This window comes from Protopterus annectens, chromosome 4.part1 (genome assembly GCF_019279795.1).
Source record: "Protopterus annectens isolate FY-2018-M chromosome 4.part1, PAN1.0, whole genome shotgun sequence".
Lineage (NCBI taxonomy): Eukaryota > Metazoa > Chordata > Ceratodontiformes > Protopteridae > Protopterus > Protopterus annectens.
Window position 1 is genome coordinate 338,527,059 of NC_056734.1, and position 18,578 is coordinate 338,545,636.

Consider the following 18,578-nt stretch of genomic DNA (forward strand, 5'->3'; position numbering starts at 1 on the left):
CATCCCACCATCCTTCTCCTATATACCTTCAGAACTCTTTCCCTCCAGCATAACCCTATTATATAAGCCCAAAATACTACCTATCCTACCCACCACCCACACCCCAACAAACTTACCCTCTACCCCAATTTAAAACATCCATCCACTTTAGACTACATAATACACATACTTCACCAAATCTCCCTCTCTCTCTCCAGTGACATTCGTCCTAACCCTGACCCCATCAACTCCTCATCCACCAAAACTCCCACTCCCTCACACCCCGGCACCCATATGTCCATTTGTTTCACCACAATTACTTCTCAAAGCCTCTGAAATAAAATCCCTGCCCTACATGCCTGGCTCTCCCACAATCACCCTGATATGTTGCCATCTCAGAAACTTGGCTTAAGCCATACATAAAAGACAATGAAATTCTACCACCTAGCTACCAAATGATCCGTAATGATAGACCCAACAAGAAAGGAGGCGGAGTAGCCATATTCTACTCCTCCTCCTACACAGTTACCCCATTCACCAGTCACATCCCAAAATTCACCAACTCTGAAGTAACTATAGCTCATCTAAAAATCAACAGTCACAAATCTATATGCATAGCTGCCCTCTATATCCCTCCTGGCAGCAACAACATTCCAATACTAGAAGACATCCTCTCCTGGTTCTTCTCTAACATCAGAAATAAAACCTTTATCCTAGACAACATAAACATTAACTGGACCACTATCAGCTCTCAAACCCCTTCTCAAACTATAAACCTCTATAAATTCACCCAGCTAATTAACTATCCTACCATGCTAAACAAAGATGGAGCCTCTGGCTCCATCCTTGACTGGATTTTAGTATCTCATCCTAACCTAAGCTCAAATTCAGGTATCCTCCCTGACCCTCTTAGAGACCACCTATCAGGCTTTGTTGATCGGCACCCTTCTCCACTCCAGAAGCAACACCACTCTATTCAAACCCATAACCTCTCTAATTTCAACCCAGAATTATTCTCTGCCTGTCTAAAACTAATTGACTGGACACCCTTAAAAACCCTGCTCCTAAACAACACAATCAGATACTTTAACAAAACCTTTCTGAACCTACTCAACAGTCATGCACTTCCAAAAACCAAAAGGGTCAAATCCAAAATCTCTCAATGGCTATCAAAAGAAACCAAACTAAACCATGATCCTAAGAGATAAAAAGTGGAAACAATACCAAAACAATAAATTACCTAATGCACTACTAGAATTCAAGCAACTCTGCAACAGCGTAAAAAAAAAATAATAACTAGAGACCGCAAATCATATTACACCAAGCTTTAATCTGAGCAATCTACCAACCCAGGAAAGTTCTGGAATATTATTTCCTCCCTCCTCCATCCTAGTAACAAAGATAACCCTTGCCCCAACCCTAACCTCTCCAACCTAGAAACAGCCACATAATTTAACTCCTTCTTTGTGGACTGTATAACCAAACTAGCCACCAGCTTCTCACATGCCCCACCAATGTCGTCCCCCCATCCACCTCCCTCCCTTCAGATAATATGCATCAATCACCCACTTTCAACTTCAACCCTGTCCCCACTAGCCAATAAAAAAACTGCTCCTCCAGCTAAAACCATACTGAATTGCACCAGATAATTTATCCCATCCTTCTTCAAACTATCTGCTGACAACATTACCCTGCCAATCTCCATTTTAATAAACAGATCCATCCAAGAATCCTATGTGCCTTCATTCTGGAAACATGCTTTCATCATCCCACTCCATAAGGGAGGTAAAAATAATGGCATCACCAATTTTAGGCCTATTGTCATCCTTTCACCACTTTCAAAAATCCTAGAAGAATGTATTCATGCACAACTTAAGCCATATCTAGTCCACAATAACCTCCTTATGCCCACCCAACATGGTTTTTGCCCTGGCTACACTACCATTACTGCCCTTCTCTCCTTCCTTGAATCCATCAACCATGTTCATGACTCTAGAAAACTCATATATATCCTGTTCCTAGACCTATCTAAAGCCTTTGACACCATCTCCCACCCCATACTCCTGACTCAACTCTCCTCTTTCAACCTATCCCCGTCTACCATATCCTGGCTCTCTAGCTACCTCTCTGAAAGACAGCAAGCTGTAAAATGGAAATCATCATCCTCTTCCTTCCTACATACCCCCACTGATGTCCCACAAGGTTCTGTCCTTGGCCCCTTATTCTTCAACATATTCATCAATAACTTTCACCACTCCATCCCTAACTCCTCTCTGATCCAGTATGCAGATGATTCAACAATCATCTGCACTGCTGACTCCCCCTCTGACCTGCTCCTAAAAACCCAGTCTGCTTTCTCTAAAACAGAAACTTGGATGGAGAACAACCACCTCACCCTAAATGCAAACAAAAAAACTAATGATCTTTACTCTCTCCAGAAACTCCTCCATTGATAATGCCTTCTTTAATATACTAAGCCAAAATAACACCCCTATTGAAATTGTATCACACACCAAACTGCTTGGTATCATCATTGAACATCTAAATTTCGACATCCATATTCAAACAGCCATTAAAAAAAAAACACCAAAAGCTAGGACTCCTGTACAGACACAACCACTACCTTACTCCCTCCACCAGAAATATCTTAACCTTCTCCTACCTTCACCCCTCTCTAATATATGGTGCCCCCTACTAACCAACCTCCAACTCAGATTACAATCCAAGCTGGAATCCTGCTACAATAAAATCAGCAAATTTGCCATCAACTCCAAAAATTCAACCCATCACTGTTTTTCTCTCCAGTCTCTGCAATGGCTAGAGCTACCTAACTACCTGAACTTTCTCAAACTCACTAGTGCCCAAAAACTCTTCAAACTATCCAGCAGCCCCGATTTCTCCACCGCATTAACCCTCTATATTCCAAACTGCTCATGACGATCAGAAAATGAAAACCTCCTACAAATTCACAAACCTTCCTGGCCACCTTCTGCTTTCATACTCCTTAGGCAAATCATGGAACTCACTCCCCCTCCCTTTGAAATACTCCAAACCATACCAACTTCAAAACCCTCCTATACTCCCACCTATCCTCAAAATGGATATGCCTCTGCTCTTCTTCTACTTGAGGCTCTCCACAAGCATCTATTTCAACAGTTACAATCTCTCTCAACTACCCCTAACTCCAACTCTCCAAACTCCTACCTCTTACTACCAACATCCTAACACTCTTCTTAAATTGCTAATCTCCACAAATACAGGAGGACTGCTATTCTGCTCCACATTCATTTTGTTAGAAATTTATATTTCTAAAAAGTTGGAATTCTCATGTTCTGTAAATGTATTCCATAAGGACTAGTCTGGATATAGAACTTCCTTATATGACTGACTGCTCACTGTCACTACAGCTACTCTGTAACTAACGCAGTTCTTCCTACATACTTGCTTACACTCTGTCTGATATGCATGTTTTCTCTTAATGTATTTCTGCTCCCATTTTATTTTGTAAACATGGAAATCCTTACTTCTGTAAATGTTTAATGAGTTACAGTCTGAATGTAGAATGACTTTCCACTGTCACTACAGCTACTATGTATTCAAATGCAATTCTTCATATGTGCTTGATGGTACTCTCAGCATGACATATATACTCTGCTTGATATGAATGTCTGTTATTGTCTATGAACTTGATATGCATGTTTGCTATTGTCTATGGAGGTTTTCTCCGTGGGCCTCCAATGAAACCAGGCTCTTCTTGGCCCAGTGGGTGTCCCTGGTCAACAAACTGAAATAAATAAATAAATAAAATACTCCATCAGGTATGTAACCATTTTGTTTCCTACATGAAGCATATATTTGAATATACTTGGGAGAATGTGGATTACATCAGTAAGCCTTTGTTAGAACTGTAGTCATAACATTGCATTGATCTCTAGCCCTGTTACACGTTTAGAGGATATAGAGTACACCAAGACTATAATGTTGTGTGATAACTAGGTACACAGGTCTCCTGGCTACTTTCTTTGCTAGCAGCTGTAATAGCACGCTGCTATTTTGTTGGCACTATTGTATATACATAATATTGGGGGGGGGGATTTTTCCTGCTATGAGGCACACTACAATGGACTCCTGTTTTGGGTGTCTGAGCATACATCAGTATCTGTCATAGTACAAACAGAAATATGTCACTATTGCTACTATCCTAGTTGCATCCACCCCCTTTGTATGTTTAACACACTGTTGAATATGAGATGTATAATCAAGCAGTGAATACTGATAGTCTTCCTTTACTTCTGTATCCCTACATAGTTTACTTGTATGTATGTGAGCCTTACACGTGTTCTCATTTCTTTGTTTTCAGGAAACATTATGCATGCAAATCACAGGTCACTATTTTTTGAGGCCGAAAATGGCCTCACCATTATCAAGTCATGCTGTCCCAAGGGAGGACAAATAGGTCAGAATGTGCAGCATTGTGGGATGAACTGGTGCATAACATAAATGCCACGGGTCACCAAAATCGTACCTACAAGTCAGTATGACACCGTGCCATGAATATGATTAATTCAGCAAGGAGACACCCAGCTGACATGGCCAGGGATTGTCAGGTCACTGGTGGTGGGCATGTAGCATAACCTGCTCTCACAGCCACAGAAGTATCCCTGGCAAACCTCGCTACACAGGACAGCTCCCAGACATCCATCAGCCAATATGTTGTGGAGGTGGGTGCCATCCATTCCTCTCAAGAGGACCATCCAGGTATGCTTAGTTAGATCACCAGTAGAATACTGTTGCATTCATCCTGTCAAGGTGTATATAGTTTTACATGTGTCAGGTGTTTTTTTTTTGTGTGGGGGGTAAGTTAGCTGCAGTTTTAAGCTCATGTAGAGAGTGTCACCCACATACCTTTTTACATAGCAGCTATGGTAAATGTGAGATATTTTTGCATGTATTACCTCTGTTATACTGTAACATGTGGTCCTTTTGCCATTACCTCTCCCTCAAATTTTTTTATGACCATCAGGAATTGGAAGAGGCCATGCTTCTGCTGCTGGTAAGCACAAAACTGTTTTGTCAGAGATATAGATATATTTCAATGTATACACTAAAGTGTCATCCCAGGCCTGCTGGCTGGATTGATGTACTGTCTGCATAATTGTCAACTGTACAGAGATTTGCTGAATGTCCACAGTTTAGACTTTCACCTCTGCCTTGTAGGTAAACGTAGTGACTTGACTTGAAAGTATTGTCAGGACATTACTGATTGCCATAACTATCAACTTTGCAGATTTTTTCAGAATGTCCACAGTGTACATAATTTATTTTTTGCTCATAAGATTATTGTTTACTGAATAATTATTTCCAAATAATTACAGATTTGGGATAGAAAATAATGTCCACATTTCCTACTCTGTGAGGTTGGGAAGTATACAAGTCTGTAATAGTGACAGCAGTGTATAAAGCTTAACATATATTGCACTGTAGTACTGCAGAGCATAGTAGTGCAGGTATTAATGTATTGCTTTTTCCTTTTTATCACAGGTGACCAAGGAGGCTGGTCTTTGTCCTCTACACCACCTGATGTCAGTGTATCTTCACACTCTGATGATGATGGTGGCCAAACTGAGGCACATCTGGGGGTTGCAGAGGCTAAATCAGACACAGAGGTTGATATCCCTCATCCACCCTCATTATCACCATACTCATCCAGCATGCTTACCCATAACCAGTCCCCTGAGGCCACTGATATTGGAAAGTTGGAGGGTGGGAACATTGAACCAGGAAGTTTGGTTATTGTGGCTTCAGTGACTGTTGATACTGGCCATAGCCAAACTGTTGGTGAGGTTTCACAAAGGTGGATTGATAGGGGTGCTCGTTGGAAGCCTGCTGTCCCTCCACCACCTGTTGCAGGTGTTTCATCATATGTCACTCGGTGTATATTTAGGGCTATCACGGAGGTACATGCATGTTCAGAAAGGGACTTCCAATGAATGCTCAGGGTTATGGATGCAGCACAGTCTGATATCCATGACTAATTCCACCATGCTGCTGATACCCTGGATTTGTTGACTGACACAGTGGAAAGAGGTAGGTCTGAGACAGGTCGTACACTATCTGCCTTAGAATGCACATTGTCTGTGATGGAACATATGACTGGAGTTGAGCATTGGCCTCAGGGGCGTAGTTCAGCAATTACATCTGCTGAGAGTCAACATGGCCATGCATAATTATGTTCCAGTATTGGCAGTAAATCTAGTGCTCCAGAGAGGAGTGTGCTGTCCACATCAAGATGTAGCAGGCTGTAGGCTCGTGATACTTAGCATTACCATGAAAGACACATGTCCAGCAAACATCAGTCACCCTCAGACAGTAGCACAGCATCTGAACTTGGACATGGAGGTGCCAGTACAACTCCTGACAGAAAGTTCTCATGTTTGGGGGCAGAGATGATGAACTGTCAGCTCTACCATGCATGGCTCATAGCTGTCCAACATACAGACACATAGGGCTAGCACTGAGCTTGGCTGTGATGCAGACACTCACAGACCACTCTTACATTGATGGCACCTACAGATGTACAAGCAACATTTCCATGGTTCGTCTTGCCTGCTTCCCTTCCTGACTCACACACATGCTTGCCAACCTATTGGGTCAGACTAGGCCTCCTGCACCTCCACACAACACCCTGTGCAAGTGATAATAACTGTGCCACACCCCTATCATCTTTCTCATGGATGCAGGGAAATAAAGCTATGTTTATGATGCACAGGGTGACTGTCTACATTATTATGAATCCCTTTCATCCATTGGTGCTGTTGACATGCTACTTGTACTGGTCATTTACAGATATTGTACTTTGCAATTTATACTATGGATAGCATAATAATTTGTGTACATTATAATGGATGCTGTTGTAAGGGCTGTGCAGTCACACAATGAAATTTGTCTAATGGAAATATTTATGTTTCACTTTCAGGATTATGTAGTACACACCTATGGGTACACATCTACAATCAACCCATCAATGTCAGAGCATAGGAGTGAATGTCAGCACAGAAGGACAAATGTCATCAGAAAGGTAATACAGTATAGGTTCATAGGTTTATAGACTTTTACTAGGCTAACAAACACAAGGGCTTCTTTAAGCCTAGTCATGCATCCCAAATTTCAGACAAAGTCTGATATCCTTGAAAAGTGTAAGCAGGGGGTTGAGAAATTAAACATTTACAAGCAGGGGCTTGGGAGATGAACTATTTGCAGTTTGCCTGTGTCCACTAGAGACATAGGTCCCAAACTATGAATGAATGTCCTGTTCCTCATCCAATTCTCTTACTTGCACTTGATTTGCATTAGGGAGGAACTCTCTTCACATGGATAGGGAGTCTGTTCCATATAGGGTGTAGTGTCTGGGATACATACCTTTCTCTCCAGCACATCCTATTTATACAGCAGGCAAGGTGTAGCCCTGTAGAATGAGTAATTCGGGTGCTGTCTGCTTCGTGGATGTTCAGGAGGTACAAAGTGGGGTCTGTCTATACCCTGTATGCCAGGCATACATCTCTCCTCAAAAGACTTTAGGAGACAGAATACAGGGATAGTGAGAAGAGAATTTATGCACCACCAAGCTGAAATGCTGTATTGTAATAATCTCCACAAATATCAGCGTGTTAGGCATATGTATGTATTTCTGTTATTTGTGGAGATTATTACAATACAGCATTTCAGCTTGGTGGTGCATAAATTCTCTTCTCATTTTCGGTTTTTGTTTGATGCACTTTAGTACTTTGGATTTTTTAATTAAGTTGAATACAGGGATAGGGCCTTTACACGGTCTGCATAGGACATTTTGCTTATGCCCTATATTGGTTTAATGAGAAACCTCTGTGGATGTTTCAGTTGTCAGACATTCCTGGTTAGGTACATAACAAACGGGGCATTGCACTCAATGATAGGTCTGATGAATGCTGAATACATCAGAACAATGACTTCCTTAGACTTAGATGCCATACCTTTGTTTATAAGTTGTGCAACATAGAATGATTTCCTTAATACTGTAGACAAGTAACAGTCAAAGGCTAGATTACTATCTATGTGTGTCCCTAAGTCCCTAACTACTGATCCAACTGTTATAGGTGTGCTTTCAATATGATAGTTATCAGGGGCGGATGACTTCCCAAAGCATAGTATTGTGCATCACTTGGCATTTAGTGTTAGTCCATGGCTCTGACACCAGTTTGTATGTCTGTGTCAACCCCTCCTAGAGAACATTTATGTGAGTGTGGAATTCAATGGGAGCTTCTAATGTGCAATCATGTGCAAATTTAGTCATCCAGAGACCACTGACAGTGGCCTTGACTTCAGAGAAATATATGCCAGGAAGGAGCGGTCTGAGGACCGATTCATGAGGGAATTCACTTGTGACTGGCCTCTTTGTATTGGTAGACTCCACAATGCTAACTTCCTGGGTCCTGTCTGTGAGCCAGTTGGCTATCCACCAGCTAATTAACTAGTTTGTACCTAACCTCTTGAGCTTGGAACAATGCCTGATGGGGATATAGTGTCAGATTCCTTGTCAGGTCAAGGTAGGCAGTGTGAACCATTTTTCCCTCATCCATTGCTTTGGTTACCTTCTCAAAGAGGTCCACCAGGTTGGATAGGCATGATCTGCCCTTGACAAAACAAAACTGTGTTTGGTCCAATACCTAGAGGTGTACTACATCTCTATTGATCATTTCCATGACAATTCTTTCCATGGATTTACATATAAGAGTGGTGAGACTTCTGGGTCTGTAGTCTCCATGGTTTGTAGATGACCCACCTTTATGCAGAGAGATAATGGTTGCTGTTCTCCATTCATGAGGCATGAAAACTGTTTGGTAGCTACAGTTAAAAAATAATTTCAGAGACCCTGCTAGGTCATGCTTCATGCTATTTAGAAGGCATCCTGGGATATTGTCTGGAACCACTGATGCAATGTACTTGGTCATAGAGAAAGCATTAAGGACCTGTTCCCTAGTGATATAGGGGGACTTATATTTGATGGTAATTCCTAAGGGAAGGTTGAGGGGGAGAGAGGAGTAAAGTTGGGGGAGGAATTTATCAGCCAGCAGGTTTCCTATATCTTCTTGCTCATGATAGGTGGTTCCAATTACAATGACATGTCCACATAATTGTGTATTGCCTTTCAGGTTGCAGACATAGCTAAAATATGCTTTGTGGCTGCCCTTTGCCTGGGAACCCAAACATACCTCAAATTTGGCTTTGGTTGACTTTATCTGCCCTCTGATTTTATTTTTTTAGTGTGATAAGAGTGTTTTTATCCTTCTGTGTGCTGCACCTCCTAAGTTTTCCATGAGTTTCTTCTCTTCTTCTACACAGCCTATTGATTATGTGATTCCACCAGGGTGGCTTAACTTTGAGTTAGTTCTGTACTTCTCCCTGGTGAGTATAGCTGTCTCTATGCAGCTATTAACATGCTCAGATAGGGTTTCTGTGAACACTTCTGCATGGGCTGCAATGTTCTCAGTGTTTATGAGGGCTTGAAATTTTGTCAGGTTATTACATAATAGCTGGAGGTTAGCCTTAGAGTAGTTCCTGAATATTCCATGTGTAGCTTCAAAGGAAACCACGTTGTGTTCTGCCCTTACCAGGGAAGACATTGCCATAGGGGATGTGCATGACTCTCCCATATTGGTGAGGACCAGATCCAGTATGGTTGCACCCCTGGTTGGTGCATTGGCTATCTGGTCCAAGGAGTTTGTGTTTACAAAATCCAGGAATCTCAGTCCCTGTATGTTTGGTGTCGTATAAGATTCCCAGTTAATAATGGGATAATTAAAGTCACCCATGAATATGGTATTGGGTTGTTTATAATAAGGTTAAATATGTGGTTTGGGTTTCCTGGGTCATGGGGAGGTCTATAGCTTGCATGGATGTAGTATTGGATTTTGTCTATGGTGATTTGAACATGAAGTAGCTCAAGTGCATTGTCCTGTTTGACCACCCTTGAAGCATATTTAGTTTTGATGTACATAGAAAAGCCTTCACATTTAGTCCCTACCTGAGAGGTAACTGATCTAAGTGTGTGGAAAGCATAATAACCTTGCACTGTTGGTGTAGTCTTTGCTGCTTTAAGCCATGTGTCAGTGACCACACAGATGTCAGCATTTTCTAAGGAGAAGACATCTTCTAAGTAGTGAAGTCTTTTGTTTAGACTTCTAGCATTTAGCAGTAATACCTTCAGATTTTCTTGTTTTTGACTTGTTATGTCGGAAGCAGTTTCAAACTGGCATTGTCCACAAAAGGCATTATGGGGGAAGGGTACTTTCAGTTAATATTCAAAAGCCTAGAGGGGAGAGGTGCAGACCATCCCTGTCAAAGCAGCCTTGTCTGTTGAACGTCTTCATCCATGCTGACAAATATTGCACCCCCTTAGAATAACACCAAAAAACAAGAAAAGTATTAATGTCAATGACCTTAGTTCATATTGTGGCATCATCCTTTAAGAAGCTGAAATGTTGCTCAATGCTAGGCTCACACCAGCCTGGGACACGTATTCTGAGAATTCCAAGATGTCTCTCTAAGTATATTCTAGGGAGGTATATCTCAGGTAATGTATTCCCACATGGACTATGACTGAGTCATATCATAGGATCACATGAAGTTATTAGGCTAATGGCTCTAGGGCTCTTACAAGGCTAGCCAAGTTTTACCCTTATTTCCATGATCAGCACCAATTGCCCCTGTCCAAGAGGGACACAGGTGGAACTCCTGGGGTGAATTTACTGTTACACATCCAGTCATCCACATCATGTTTGTAGAGGGCCAATGAGGTACTCTGTTGGAACATGAAGTGAGAGTCCATTCCAAAGGTGTGATAACCTCTGGGAGAAAATTCTGTCCCGCCAGAATTTTCTATTAATGTTACATGCCTGGTTAAAGTCTTTAGAGTGAGTAACCTGTACACCATTTGATTTGTGGATATGCATAATTTCCAATAAACCCAAGTCAGAGATTGTCTTATATGCAAGGCATAGATTGTCTCTGAGTAGTCTGAAACAGAATAAAGTGACAGTGATTTTAGATGATCCTCATAAGACAGATGCTGAAGACCTTGAATTATCTTTGTCAGGAACCTCTGTGGTCTCTCCAATTGCTGAAGTTGCTTGGAAAGCAGCATACCAAAAGGAGTATTATACTCCATTACTGGCCTGATGAGGGGAGAGTACAGAGAGGTTAAAACTTCTTTTTTTCTGGATGCAATGCCCTTACTTATGAGATGAGCAATATAGAATGCCCTTATTACCACTGTGGAGACATGGTGATTAAAAGTAAGGTTGTTGTCAACTTGTATGCCCAGGTCTCTCACCAGTGAGTGTGTACTTAGGGTTTTGTTATTGAAGTGGTAGTTAGCAGAAACATTGCACTTACTGAGAGGGATGATAATACATTTTTTTTGCATTGAGTTTAAGGGCATGACTTTGGCACCAATCATTTGTGTAAGATCCTCTTGTAGGATGTTGACATCATTTGGGGATACTATGACCGCTCCCATTTCCCAGTCATCAGCAAACTTTGTCAGCCACAGACCTTTAGTTTTAGCTTGTACTTTGGAGAAATAGATTCCAAACTGTAGAGGTCCTGGGGCAAATCCCTATGGAACACCACTGGTTAAAAGACTGCTGTTGGAGGTGGATTCCCCTATTCTGACTATATGTCTTCTGTCAGTGAGCCAGTTAGTGACACATCTAACAATATAAGAGTTGATACCTAGCTGGGTGAGCTTGTCAGTGATGCCTAAGTAGACGATAGCATCAAATGCCTTGGCTAAGTCTAGGTAGGCTGTATGCACATATTTCTCCTTTTCCAGGGCCTTGGTGACTGTCTCAAAGATGTCCACAAGGTTTAAAAGTATGATCTCACTCTGACAAATCTAAACTGAGTAGGGTCAACTGTTTGGAGCTTACCTATGTCTTTGTTGATAAGGTCCATGATGATTCACTCCATGCTCTTGCAGATAAGTCTAGTCAGTCTAATATGCCTGTAGTTCCCAGAGTCAGTGGAAGCACCACCTTTGTGTAAGGGAATAATGGTGGTCATTTTCTATTTAGCTGGGATGAAGCCAGTGGTGTTGCTAACTCTTGTTGGAGCCCATGTAGGACACAGCCTGGGATGTTATCAGGTTCCATAAATGCTGTGTTTTTGGCCTTAGAGAGGACACTTACAACCTGCTCTTTAGAGATACAAGGTAGGGGGCAGGTGGTAGGGATGACATGGTGTATGTGTGGAGGGGACAGGGGAGTGAAGTTTTCACAGAACCTGTCAGCTATTGGCTAACAGGTTAGCAATGTCCACAGGCTTAGTATATGTTGTATCATCAACTACGTGTTTGGCACAAATCTAGGCCATTCCTTTTAGGTTATGGATGTAAGTTAAGAATGCCTTATGATTGCCCTTAATTGAGGAAACTATTTTGGATCCATAGTTTGCTTTGAAGGACTTCACAAGAAGTCTTATTTACTTGTTTAAGCTGAAGACGGGGTGTTTCCAGTTTAGGGCTCACTCCCTCTTACTCTTAGATAGCAATTTCTTCCTCTTATTGTAAAGCCTGTCAATGGCAGTTGTCCATCAGGCAGGTTTGCTCTTCCTTGAGGAGCTTGTTTTGGTTCTATTAGGTACGGCTGTGTCAATGCAGTTATACAGGTGTTTGTATAAACTATTGGTGTAGAACTCGGCATAGCTGCCAGTTCCATCTGAGGAGGAGGTGCAGTACAGCTATTTATACTATCCTGTAAGAGGTAATAGTCTGCTTTGGAGAAGTGTTTTAGTTTATTTGCTGCTGAGGTGGGGTTGGTGTGACAGAATGAGACTGATAAGTGGTTTGATCTTACTAGGGAAGACCTCACAGTGGAGTTGCTACAGTGGTCCCTCATACTGGTAAGCACCAGATCCAGGATATTGGCATCCACTGTGGGGATGTCAGCCACCTGGTCCAGTGCATTGGAGTTAATAATGTCAAAGAACTTTTGGGCAAGTGAGTTAGAGCACGAGTAATTTACTCAGTCAATGGATGGGTAGTTGAAGTCACCCAAAACCAGGATGCTTGGATGTATCTTGATAGACATGGCCTCAAGCTGAATGCCAAAAAATGCATCATCATCCCCTTTGGGGAGATTGACATCACCACATATTATCACATTAATAACAACGTCCTAAGTACAGAATCAGTAGTGAGAGATTTGGGCATCCAGATTGATAGCAACCTGACTTTTGACCACCATGTTGCTTTCATTGTACAGAAAGCTTTCTACATGGCCCACCTCATAAGTAAGGGTATCTCATCCAGGGACAAAGAAATCATAAGATCCCTATATTCTTCCCTTATAAGGCCAATTATTGAGTACAATACCCCCTTCAGCATGTACCTCGCAAAACACTTGCAGCAGCTGGAGAGACCACAGAGGTTCCTCACCAGAAGAATTCAGGGCCCTAAACACCTACCCTACACAGAAAGGTAAAATGCCCTGTCCCTCTAATCAGTTTCATACAGACTCCTCAGAGGTGACCTCTGTCTGACATACAAAGCAATCTTAGATCCCACCTTGATGGGACTACTGCATATCTGCAAATCAAGCTCCACTTGAGCAACCCCTACACGCGACCTCAACCTGGTCTGTAATATCATTAGGACTTGTTGGTGGGACAGATTTGTGCCCCAGAGACTCCCTCATCTGTGGAATAGACTCCCTCTCCATGTTAAGCAGAGTACCTTCTTATCCCTTTTAAGTACACCACAACCTGGATAACTGGATGGGAAACAGAAAATACATTCCTGGGATTCCATCTGTGTCCCTGCTGGACAGGGTCTCTGTCTGCTGACTTGTCTAAACAAGGGCTAAACTCTTGGCTAGGCTTATAAGGCCTCAGGGCCAATAGCCTAGTAACCTCATATGATCCTATAGACTCAAAGAGATCCAAATAGGCAAAGGGGGGGTCCTATAGCTGGCAATGACTTGATCTGGTGTCCTACCAACAGTTAGTTTCACCTGATGTATCTCCAGGAAATCCTACTGTTTAACCAATCTGGAGGTGTATTTGTCTTTAATGAATATCAATACATTGCCACCTTTAGTTTTCATGCCTTCAATTTTTGGTCTGAATGTATGGAAGTAGGTGTAGTCCGGTATGGTTGGGTTGCTCTCCACAGCCTTGAACCAGACCTCCATGAGTGCACAAATGTCTAAGTCTTCCAAGATGAGGACTGCTGCCAGTCAGTGCAGTTTCATGTTAAGACTCCTAGCATTTAGCAGCATAACCTTGAGGTTGTTTTATATGGAGTTTTCATGTCAGGAATTCTGTCCTTAAGACACTGCCTGAAAAAGCCCTATGAGGTTGGCAAGAGCCTTGGCCAGTAGCTGAAATCCAAGGGGTGACAGATGAAGATAATCTCTGGCAAAGCATCGAGGTCTGTTGGTTATGTCATCGCAGGCTGACAGATACTATACCCCTTAGAATGAAACTAAGCTAATTATTGAGGTCAGTCATTTTCTGTTTGTATTGAGGCATCATCCTAGGTGAAGATAAAATGCTGCTTAAGGCTAGTGACATACCTGTCTGAGGCACATAGTCTGAGAGCTAAGTCATGTCTCTCTTCATATAGTCCAGAGAGGGACAATTCAAGTCATTCACACCAGCATGGAGAAAAAGTCACAACAGTACCTGTTTTGGGGATACATGAGTGTATGTGTGATATGGCAGATCCTGGCACCTGACAGACAGCTGACCATGACCTTCTTCTTATTCAGCCTGGTGAGAGGGACATCTGTGTGTCTTATATTGGAATCATCTATGACTAATACATTTTGTATTATGTTTTTCCTTAAGGGCTTGGCAGGTGAGACACTGGTGCAAAAGCTGATGTCTCTGGTGTTTGTTTATGTTTCTATCACCTGCAAGGCCCAAAACTGTGCATGAACATGCCATTGTGTAAGTCAGTGTGGGACTCACATGTATACTCTCCATGCACAGATGACTGCAGTGAAATTAGAAACCCTTCCTATCTAAGTTTACATTTACAGACTAGAGAACACTGTACATAACGCATGCACCACAGCTCACGTCTGACTTTAACATGGCATTTGGTAAACTTATGGTAGAGGACATTAGCAGGCCTTGTGGAAGACAAGAGTTTAGAGGCCAGCAGCAACTTCAAGGGCCAACAAACTGCAAACCCATGCTGCTTTAGAAGTCAGTGAGGGATTAAATTCACACTTATTCTTTGGGGAGATACACGCACACAAACACACACACACACACACACACACACACACACACACACACACACACATGCACACACATGCACACATGCACACATGTGCACATGCGTACACGCACACATGCGCACACAGACACACACACACACACACACACACACACACACACACACACACACACACACACACACACACACACCAAGTGGACTGAGATTAGAACCCTGCTTATCTAGTTTTACAGACTACAGATCACAGTACTTAATGCACACACCATGGCTCATGTTTGTTTTAAAAACAACTGCAGGTGAACTAATCCTAGTGGACCTAACAAAGTCCTGTGTTGAACAGCTTGGGAGGCCCGCAGTGTCACATTGCTTCTTATCTTCATCTATGGCTAGTAGCCTAACAGTCAGATAACTGTTTTGTAGCCTAGCTATGTGATAACAGTATCCATTTTTAGAATATGTGCTAGTTTGCATTTGCATGGGCAAGCCTGTGGCCAAAACTAATTTTCCCTGTTCATGAGTGAGCACGCAATATTTTACATTACACATCTTGTTCAGTTGCTGATGAATGTAGGGTGAAATCCAGCAGACACAGAGGGCTGTAATGAATGTGGGTGTTATTCCTGGCATAGATACAAACATATGGCTTCACAATATATGTACATATTCATATACTGTGCCTTACATTTTCAAGGTTTTTACATGCTGTCTTAGGGAGATGTGGTATGACGTTCCGCTGTCTTGATGTTTGCAGCAAGTACACAGGTTTGACTCATATTTATGTGTGCTTCACACTAAATTTCATTTTACTGTCAAATCTGTCATTAGTTACACATGACATGAAAGAAGACTGCCAGAAATCTGAACTTCAGACATCCAAATAGTCCTCCAAATGCAATACATTTTATTCTGTGCACTTTCACATTTTGTAAGTGCATTATCTAATGCTGAGCCCATACTTTTGGTCCTTTGTCCAACATTATGTGTGGCTTAGTGCAGCTTTACTCTCCATAATTTGAGTATATAGGGTAATACCCACATACAAATATACACACACACATATATATATATATATATATATATATATATATATATATATATATATATATATATATATATATATATATATATATATATATGTTTTTTTTATTTTACATTTGTTTACTGGGAAAGTCTGACTGGACACAAGTCCTTTTTCAGCAGACCCCTGGGGAGAAAAGCTCCAAAGTAAAATGAATATAAAATATAAAATAAAACATGAAATATAGCATTTAAATTTAAAATAAATTCAAAATAACAGTAACAGCTGAATTACAAATGCAAAGAATATAACCTGACATACATGGTTGAAAAATGAAGAGCATTAGAACAGCATGCATGTACAATTGAGATGTGAAAGCTTTGTTCTAACATAATTGATTGACAAACTACAGAAGAAAATTTACAAGGTTGACATGGTTGTATGATTGCAAAAATGCAGAGGCCTTTTGAGAAACAAGTATATGTATATACATATATATATATATATATATATATATATATATATATGTATGTGTGTGTGTGTGTGTGTGTGTGTGTAATGTGTGTGTTGAGGGTGCCTTGTGTGTCTCCGTGTGACTGTAATGTGTGTGTGTGTCTGCATCATGTGTCTGTTAGTGCCAACTCAGAGGTAGATCATTATGGTAGGTGTGGGTATAGCAAGCCATAGGCATACGGTTACTACCTGTCCCACATTAGGAGGGACAGCCCCTCCCTGGGCAGGTGTGTCCTGACATAAAACATTACAAAGGGCAAATGTCCGGGATTGTAGGACATTAATTTGTCCCATATATAATGTAATAGTTGCATTAAATAGTTATGCCTGTATTTAAGAAACGTAAATGTTACATGCAATATGATAAGTAGCCAAAGTCCCACAATAGGTATGTATTGAGGATAAAAGTATGTGCTAACCTGTGTACTGACCGTGGCTATGTGTTGGCCTGTAAACACTGCTGTGCATCCCGCAAAGTGTCCAACAATGGCCATATGAAAAGGTGGCAACCCATGGCAAAGAGGTTCTGTTACCAGCACAACCATAATGACTGCAAATATCTGGGACAGATATACATGGGATAGCTGTCAGTGAGACATATCCCTTTACATATCGCTGCAATTCCGGAGGTATGGAAGTATCAACCTCACCTGCATACTATATAGAAACCAATTAACAATGGCCCAATGTACAATCCCGTAACATAAGTCTACTAACTGATAGCTCTTTAATTAGGGATGAAGCCCACACACATATATATGGAATATGTAGAAATGCAAGCCCCACAAACATGTATATGCTACGTACACCCACCGACATCCACCACACTAGAAACTATAGCAATACAGACTGCAATAACAGCATAAACATCCAGTTAGTCAATTACATCTGCAGAACCATCAACATACCTTGTGAGAGATACAATTAAAGGTGCCATGCAAAATTGCAGCCATTATATAATGGAACAAACGGCGATGTTACAGGTTTTGTTTGCAATAGTCCGTTATCAGACATTGGGATGACAGGAACACCCACATGTTGAACCACATACTCTAGCTGTCACACACACAATCCACGGGGGACATGAATCCAAAGTATAATTGTCTCTATGCATAGCAGTTGCAATTACACATAACAAAACACAATACAGGCTGTCACCCCGAAGGTAGGGCAAATGGGCAATGCCCAAGTGGAGAATTAAATTATACCCCACTGTTGGCACGTAATTGGTGAATGGAGTAGCTGCACAGCTGATATGCAAGTAATTAGTCACTCAGGAACACCAATTGGCTGAAGGAAACTGCATGTTACAGGTATCGACGTATATAAGGATGACTTGCTAGATATTCAAACCGTATGCTCATACAAACTACCTGTTTAAGCAGTGTGAGAGAGATAGAGATGAAAGTCTGTAACGATAACAAGGTATGTAGAACACTCGGTATGTAAGTTTATGTATAGCATGTTTTTTATTAATTATTTACTGTATGTATAGCCTGGTTTGCATTAATTAAAAGTGTCCGCAATGCATAAAGTGGGAAAAGGTATTTATGTAGTGATGTCTTGCTGAGCATACTAACGCATGTAGAAACTGTGCGTCCAGCAGTGGGCCACAAGGTACACATCACAGACACCACAAGGGATGCTACATGAGGGTTTTAAACAGAACATTTCCATACAACCCGCTGTCAGTGGTAGGGTATGTCCAACAAGTATGTGCCAAAGCAGGGGATTGTATATGTTGATATACTGTCACAGTAGGCATGTGTATGGGCATATAATGACAAT